Source organism: Octopus bimaculoides, chromosome 19, assembly GCF_001194135.2.
Source record: "Octopus bimaculoides isolate UCB-OBI-ISO-001 chromosome 19, ASM119413v2, whole genome shotgun sequence".
In the NCBI taxonomy this organism is placed as follows: Eukaryota; Metazoa; Mollusca; class Cephalopoda; order Octopoda; family Octopodidae; genus Octopus; species Octopus bimaculoides.
The window spans coordinates 39,399,523-39,409,611 of NC_068999.1; positions in this window are offsets into that span (position 1 = coordinate 39,399,523).

Consider the following 10,089-nt stretch of genomic DNA (forward strand, 5'->3'; position numbering starts at 1 on the left):
GTGTGTGTGTGTGTGTGTGTGTGTGTGTGTGTGTGTGTGTGTTGCTTTGTGTCTGTGTACGTTCCTCGTCACCACTTCACAATTGGTGGAAGTGTGTTTATGTCCCCGTAACATAGCGGTTCAGTACAAGTGGCCGATGGGAGAAATGCCCGTCTTTAAAAATCTACTGGGGCTGATTTATTCATCTAAAACTCATTCAATGCGGTGCTCCAGTATGGCCGAATTCTAATGACTGAAATAAGCAAAAGCTAAAAGCTAAATAAACAAGACCAAATGTCACCATCTTGTTTGGTCCAGTCACCGTTACAATATTAATTTTATTGATAACTCCTTACATGGATTATTTTACAAGTTGTTATAAAATTAGATTATGTAATACAGTATAGGGTATGGTCACAGTTGGAGCGCACGTCGTCTACTCGAACTCGATCATGTTTAGTGCTAAGAGAATGGAAGATGATATATATTCATTCCCATCTGCAAATGTACGTTAAAGAGGTTATTTCGACTGTAACCTTCTAATCTCTGACCGCTATGCATGTAACCATGGGCAGTATCTATCCGACCTACCCTTTATTATGATCGAAGAGAATTATATTGGAGATTCGGCTACTATTTCTAGAAGGTCATTTGGTAAGAGTCGTTTCGATGTTTTCATATATTCTCAACAACAAAATAATGTAATGAAAAAATTGCCAGAAGGTTATATCTCTTTACGCTAAGAGTATAGAGCTGTGGGTTAGCTGTGCCAGTCGTGAGGGTTACGTCCATACATCTAGATACAATGCAGCGAGGAGCGCATTAACTAACGTGTTTTTACAGACAGTTTTTGAGGGATATTGTCCGAGAAAATAAAAATGCTTTTGTTGCACCAATCAGTATCATTATCATCTTGCAAAACAACGATCGCATCATTTGATTGGCTCGTGCCAAACACGTGATTGTAGCATTGCTTCAAATTTTACCATTTCTGTAATTGCATTAGTAAATTACCTGGTAATTTTGAGACGCGAACTCCTTCAAGAACATTAAATAATTTAATATCGTTCTAATAAAATTTTCAGTAGTACCAATAGATACACTGTTCTGTGATGGAATCTGTTACAGCCTTCATTTATTCCCAGTAGAAGCCAATTCATTATAATTCAACTTGTAGAAAGACATTCGTAAATGTATGGTGCTCAAGATATTTTATTTCTCACCGACGCATAATACGGAATATTTTCTTTACAGAAACACGAGCAGTATTTATCCGGAGTGAAGTGAGTAACTGTGCTAAATTAGACCTATACTGACCTCAGTAATTAAAGGTTTGATTAAAATTCTAGGGAGTGGTTACCGGAGTTTCGTAAAAGAGTATTACATTCTCGTAAATTCCTAATTTCCAACCATCGATAATATGTCATGTTACTTTTTTTATTTCCAATGTGCATTTTCGCTTATTTTTCTTCTTACTTCCCCCTATATATATATACACGGGTAGTTTCTATTTTCTTTTTGAAACATATTTCTATTTTACACTTTACTAATGCAATGCAAAGAGTATCATTTATAACATTATTATAAATTTGATATTTTACCAATAGAGCCGCAACTTCTATTTCAGGATAACCTTATTGTATGGAATACACATAGAAAGATATATCCAATAAAATAATAATAATAAAATAATATAAGCATTTAAAAAAACCTACTATAAAATACAATAAAATTATTTGAAAAAATATATATAACTTACCTGTTATTATTACCTGTGGGGAAAGAAGATAATTTATATCATCTTTCCCCACAGACTAAAAACAGGTAAATTATATATATCTGTTGAAATATTTTTCAAAAACTTTTATTGTATTCTCTAGTAAGTTTTTAAAATGCTTATGTTATTTTATTGGATATAACTTTCTATGTGTATTTCATACAATAAGGTTATCCTGAAATAGGAGTTGCAGCTCTATTGGTAAAATCCCAAATGTATAATAATATGTATATATAATGAAAGTGCGCAGGCGCGTCTTTATAGCGTTTAGAATTCAAATCAAGTGCGCAGGCGCATTCACATAGCCAGCAGCAAATCATTAATTTTTAAAAACTGCGAACTAAAAGCGTTAGAATTAGGAAGTTTTACTGAGTAATTCATAAGAGTACAAAATTAGAATAATTTATTACCAGTGGTTCGCATGCATACGCAGTTTTTAAACTTTAATTATTCGCTGCTGGCTATGTGAATACGCCTACACACTTGATTTGAATCCTAAATGTTATAAGAATGTACCTCGCACGTGTTCTTTCGGTACGAATTATTGCCGCATAATTATGCATTATTTTACCCATCTCACTGACGAACTACAGATGACAAATTAATTTATTTCCTCATTAACAGGGTAACTCGAGTATTAGACTAACTGAAAATAATAACTCCTTTCATTCTAGTTCTTTATCGGCGTGCCTTTTAAATTATTTTTTCGTGGTGGTGTTTAACTGCCCTTTGTAGCACACCAGAAGTCTTGCCTGAGGCCTTCTCTTTGTGGGTATATAACTTTATACACTTTATATATATATATGTGGGTGGGTGTGTGACGGTGCTTGCTTCTATATTTGTTTTTAACTGCCTGGATGCTGCTGTCGTTTTTATTCAACCAGTGCTCAATAATTTATCGATATGAAACTTGATAATTATGAAATACGTGTCATAGGTAGTATAATTGCCTAAAACAATTGAAAATAGTGATCCAATATGGCTACAGTCATGTGACTGAAACCAGTAAAATTGAAAATATTGTTCAAATATATATACATGACTTCTACATTTAGAGTCTCGTGCGTTGCCTAATTTCTGTTAGGCTTGAAAACAATAAAACGTCTTTATTTTTGTATCTATTGAAATTCACAAGTAAAAATACCGCATTACTTGCCTAATCTACGTTCACTATAATGTATTGTCTCAAAGTCATATGTATACTAAGTTTGTGAAACTCTTTTCTATTCACTGAGATATATCTATGTGGTATTACAATGGACAATGGTATTTTTCCCTTTGAAATTTCAATTTGCGTATTCTAACTATTGTTCAAAAAAAGAGTTTCTAAATATCATGTCACTTGTCGTCCATCTCAGACAAACTTTACTGTTATCTGTGAAACTAATTCATTAACATGAAATCCGCTCTCTGTATTTCAAATAATGGTAACTATGACGAGTAAATATTTATTTAAATTTTCAATCACAAATATATCCACGTCTCTTTTATTCCTTCATCAATTTATGACCGCGACAAAGAGATTTTTGTTTATATATATGTACATCTGTGTGTGTGTGTATGTGTGTGTGTTTCTGTGTGTGTGGCTGTGTGTATGCATGTATGTACGTATTCACAGCTTAAATTCACAGAATTAATTCCGTGTATACGATTCAAATATCTACGTGCTTCTTGTTTTACCTTCTAATCCTAGATTAAGTACGTTTTTGCATTAGATTTTCAGGCCCTATGAGGCCAGGGTTAGAAGTGGTGTCTATATTATTCTGGGGCACTGAACATCAACAAATCCTGGAAATACTGGAAATACACAGCGAAAGCCTTTGGTCAACGTTGTCAATATGTATATATATATATATATACATATATATATATATATATATATATATCGTGAAGTATATTTGCCACTTAAATGTGGCTGACCCCGAGGGGTGGATGTTACTGTTGCTTTTAGCCCCAGGAGGACATCTCCTCCAGCTGGCTATCGACACACACCTGTGTCCTGTCTGTATTTGCCAATGGAAGTTATCTTTCCCATCTTGATCTACGATACGTACGTACTCGAGTTTCAGGGTTATTTCCCTTCCTCAGCGTACGACCATCGCCGACCTTCGATGCAAAAGGCATCCCTTGGCAAATATATATAAGTTTTTCCAGTGAAATTATTCACTGATATCGAAAAAGTGAAAACGAGCAATGTTAGATCTCTGAACGAGGTATTAATAGTAACTGCACGATAAAGTGAAGTATATTTGCCACTTAAATGTGGCTGACCCCGAGGGGTGGATGTTACTGTTGCTTTTAGCCCAAGGAGGACGTCTCCTCCAGCTGGCTATCGACACACATCTGTGTCCTGTCTGTATTTTCCAAGGGAAGTTTTCTTTCCCATCTTGATCTACGATACGTATGTACTCGAGTTTCAGGGTTATTTCCCTTCTTCAGCGTACGACAATCGCCGACCTTCGATGCAAAAGATATTCCTTGGCAAATATAACCCTGAAACGAGTACGTACGTATCGTAGATCAAGATGGGAAAGATAACTTCCCTTGGCAAATACAGACAGGACACAGATGTGTGTCGATAGCCAGCCGGAGGAGATGTCCTCCTGGGGCTAAAAGCAACAGTAACATCCACCCCTCGGGGTCAGCCACATTTAAATGGCAAATATACTTCACTTTATCGTGCAGTTACTGTTAATACCTCGTTCAGAGATTTAACATTGCTTATATATATATATATATATATATATAAACATATATACATATATACATAATGCATATACACATTCTTACACGCTTTCATATATGCGCGCGCGTGTGTGTGTGGCGTGCAAGCGGTGTGCTTCCTTGCAATTTTCATAAACTATTGCTCAAGCCGAAGCAATAATAAAAAGTCTTTCCCAAGGTGTTTTGCCGTGAGTATGAACACGGAGATACACATTGCAAAGCAAAAGTACTTAAGCGCACTGCTGACGGCCTGAAATATATATTTAAAAAAATATATCTTTTCCAATGAAAACGTCAAATATTATAGATCAATAAAACCGGTGTCATATTTGTGTATATTATGCACTGTTATTGAATGTGGAAGTGATACAAGACATTTAATTATATTTGAAAACAACAGATAAACATACATTTGATAAATGTTAATGTTGTTTCAGAAAATTAAGATTTTTTTTTCTCAAGTGTAAAACTTGTAATGTGTTAGATAAAATAATTATGCACCATTTTCAAAACTAGTGAAAGGTGTGATATTTAGTGTTATCGTTAGACAAAGTTCGTTGTGTTATTTGTTCCTATTCTATACATTTTGCGTTCAAATACAGCTGAGGTCAGCATAGTTTGTTGTCATGTCGCTGCCGAGAAAAAAGACGAGTTAGTCGAATATCAATTTTAAGTAGTGTTCTTCACAATTTTTTCTTTTCGTTCCTATGTAACAAATATTTCATTTGTATTCTTTGACCGCCACACAATGTGTTTAGAAACAGGTAAACATGTGATATGGTGTCTATATATAGAATTCATATATAAACACCGAAATGAATTATTCACTATAATTTTAGAGCCAAGTTATGAGCAAATCTCTAAAATCTTATACCCACGGTATGCTTATTTTTAATTGGTGTGTATGCACATATGTGTGTACTTTATATGCATACGTTTGAACCTGTACGAACGTTGTTATTTGAAAAGATTACGGAACGAATCCGTTCATAGCAAACCCAACTCTTAACTCAAATTATTTTAATCAGTGCATGGTAAACACATATCCTTACAAGTCTAGGTTTTCCTTACAAATTACCACCCATAATCTGTAAATGTATTTACTCCCAAATCTCGTACAATGTCGTGTAGCACATGTATTCTCAATATTTCTAATATTGTCTTAAGCGATTCGAAGCATTGACTGAGTAATTGATATATGTATGTGAGAAAGGTGTATCAAAAACTGACATTTTCCTTTCATCATACGATTAAAATTGGAGTTGATGATGAGATCAATAAGCATGAAACATGTCCGACGTTCTCACCGTAAGTTTAAGATTCTGCTTGATGAGTATTAAAAAAAAGCTCCTCACGGAAAATGTTTTTAATGTCTTATACCTCGTTATTTTTAGGAGTATTAATCATAACTATAAGTTTTTTCTCTCGTCACAGAGGCCATGAATAAGTAATTGAAGAGTTCTGGCGTAGTAAAAGTTATACAAAGCATATTCAGCGGCATAAAACATGCGCGCGCTTACATTAGCAGTATATAGAAAATTGTGTGAAATATGATGGGACAGAATGCATTCGTTTAGGCCTGGCATAGACAGAACACAAAGAAATACCTTTCAGCGAATTTTACGTTTTCTGCTCGAAGATAATTGAATACATTCAAAAATAGAGAATTTCAACCAACGAGCCAAATAAAAGAAATAAAAGAAATATAGTGAATACATTTAGGAATATATATTTTATATATGTTTGTGCATGTGTATATATATATATATGTGTGTGTGTGTGTGTATACATATGTGCGTATATATATATATATATATATATACATACATACATACATACAAACAGAAATGTATTTGTGTGCATATATGCGCGCGTGTGTGTATATGTGAGTGTGCGAGCTTGTGTGTGCATGTAGAGTGCCACGCAAGCCAAGACGCAAATACATATACGTACAGGCATATATGTAGACACTGATATATTCAGAGCAGTATGGCAATTATTTATTTTTCTCCTCATTTCAAACATTATTTTATTTTGGAAGGACTGAAAAAATGCAATAAGCAAACAGAAAATAGAAAAAGCTAGAAATACACGGAATGAGAGATCTTAATCTGATTCTTGTTCGTATAAGTAGCCAATCGAAATAGTTAAATAGCCTTTATGCATCTCTAGAATTCACAATTATTTCTCACTCTGAAAAGAATTGGATATGCTATTAACCCAAAGGTTATATATGCATACCTATACACATACTTATATGTATAAACATACAGGTACAACATACACACACACACACATATATATATTTATATATATATATATACGTATGTATGTATATACATAGAGGTACATATATGTATACTTATATATATACACACACACATATATATATATATACATATATATATATATATATATATATATATATATATATATATGCATGCATATATATATATATATCTATATCTATATCTATATATCTATCTATCTATATATCTATATATATACGTGCCTCTGCATGACCACGGCTTTAAAACTGCAACAAGTTAAAGTTATATATATATATATACTTATGTAGATATATACAAATACATATATGTCTGATTGTGTGCGTGCGAGTGAGCGTGTGTGTGCGAGTGAGCGTGTGTGTGCGCGCGCATATGTGTGGAACCTGAGACAGTAAAAAAAGGTGAAAAGACAAAAGCTTTCTGCAAAATGAACTAGAGAATAGATTTGAAAATGATAGAAATAAATCGAATATTTAAATGTATACCGATACATACATACATACACACACACATACACACACACACACGCACACACACACGCGCGCACACACACACACGCACATACACACACACACACATATATAGTGCCCTTAGAGAAAGAACAATTTCGAAAGTACGGAAATTCTGTTAAATGTTGGTGCTAAGTATAGAAGAAAAAGTGCAGTACTTAATAAATGCAGAAAATCATTTAATAAGAAGGAGAAATTGAATGTTCCTCAAGAAACATATACTAACCAGACACAAGATTACCAAAAGTCAAAATTGATTTTTAAGCTCAGGTGCCATATTTATTTTTTAAATTACTGTGCGATGCCACGCTTTCTTTAAACAAAATCATACAAAAAGAATTTAACACACACACACGCACAGTCATACAGATACACGCATATACACACACACACACACGCATATATATATATATATATATATATATATATATATATATAAACATATGCAAGTAATTATATCTGTATAAATATACATATGTATATATATTTATATATGTATCTATACATACATACACACATATATATACCTAAATACATATATATTTATATATATATATATATATGTATACACATATATATGTACACGCATATATTTATATATCGGTTTATTCGTGTATCATTTATGTTTTTATGTATATTTCTTTTCTCGAGTTCTACTTTTCAATTCAATCAATTTTCAACACACGTCATAGTCTAGGTTTTTGGAATTTCTTATATGTATATACAAATGTGTATGTGTTTCTAAGTGTGGTTGTGTGTGAGAGTGTGTAAATCTGTGTGTGCTACGGTTGTATATTACAGTGCATACAAGTATAAGGCCGTATAACATAACAATTGGACGGAGTACACTCAGCGACTTTCTCAAAATTGAATAAATACACCTCGAATATAAATGAGATACTGCACACAGCATTTGCACACACAAACACTTATGATACACACACATGTTGGTGTTTGTGTACGTCTGCTTATGTGAAGGTGTGTATGTAAATATGTATATATATAGTTTGTTACTTTGAATTCTATATATTGTAGACAGTAGGTTAGCAGCGACATCTAGCAAGCCAAGCAACTCTAAGCTGATAACGAGCAATAACCCTGAACCTATTTCGTGGATGCTAGGTTGTGCTCGGTGGAGGTGCTAATCTCCCCTGTTCGCAAGCATAAGGAAACAGAACTTTTGTGTCGTATAGCCAGCTAGACACCATGTTTCTTGGGGCTAAATAACCGTAACATTTATCTCATCCTGGGATTGCATCGTTGTCGTTCCTACTCTAGGCACAAGGCCCGGAAATTTGGGGAAGGGGCCAGTAAATTAGATCGAACCTAGTACGCAACTGGTACTTAATTTATCGACCCGAAAAAATGAAAGGCAAAGTCAACCTTGGCGGAATTTGAACCCAGAACGTAAAGACAGACGAAATACGGCTGGCATTTCGCCCGGCGTGCTAACGTTTCTGTCAGCTTGCTACATTATGTTGGCAAAATGACATTACTTTAAATATATATATATATATATATATATATATATATGATATACAGTGCACCATTGGTAAATTGTCACCATGTTATATATTTCATTTCGCGCATGTGCATTGTTTGTATTTGATTTTGCCGACTACAAAGTATAATAGGGTCAGTAGGGCACCGTCAGTGAGTATAAGTGCACCATAACGCAATTCAATCAGCTAGAAATGTACAAGCTCATGCTGTAGTGATTGACATTCGCACCGAAAGTTCCAATTCGAACATTTCAGAGTGTTTGGGTGTCAATCTGTGGATATTGCAATCCGAGCATATATACCAAGAATGATAGAAATCAAACATCCAGTCAACATCATGGTGTTTGAAGTGATTGCTAATGATGGCGAAGTTATTTCTCCAATCATCTTTCCACACGGCCTCACTTTCAATACGGGAGTGCCTACATCAAGTAACTGGAGCACGTAGTGCTGCCCTGGGGCAAGAGTGTGGCTGCTGAAAGACCCTATGTCTGCAAACAGGAATCTGTACCATGCCACGCAAGCAGGGCCACCCATTCATGGACTGCAACAACCTTGATTATTAAGCGTGGGGCGCAGTTGTGCGAGAGATCAAATGAAATCTTTGTAGTACCAAAGGTAAACTGAATGCAACGATTATGGCAGCATTCGCCAACTTAAGCAAGGAGCCGGTCCACAAGAGTTTCAGGATATTCCGAAGTCGTCCAAAGGCCCGTAGGTGAAGCCTGTGCTGATTTTACTGAATAAATTTACTCTCTAGTATTTCAAAATATTTTTATCTAATGTTGGCAAATATATCTTTTAAAATGAGATCTCAGTGTTATTTTCATTTTTACTTAAGTAAGACGACAATGTATACACAGCACTTTGTATATAAATGTATATTAAAAGAAACGAAATTTATACCTGGTGACTCGGAAGCCTACAACCGATCACTAGCTCCACCCTCAGCTGTAAATTTGGAACTTAATGGATCACCAATTATAGCACTTACGCAGCGTAACCATTGGTTTAGATCATCAGGTGACATTCTTGTTTGAGACTAATATTACCGCTATTTAACCGCAGGGAACATCCTCCTTAGCTGGCTATACGACATCTGTATCTCTCTCTCTCACTCACTCACTATCTCTCTCTCTCACTCACTCACTATCTCTCACTCTCTCTACATATGTATATATATATATATATGTATTTATATGTATATATATGAGAATATATATATATATATGTATATACATATACATGCATACATACATACATACATACATACATACATATATATATATATATATATATATATATATATA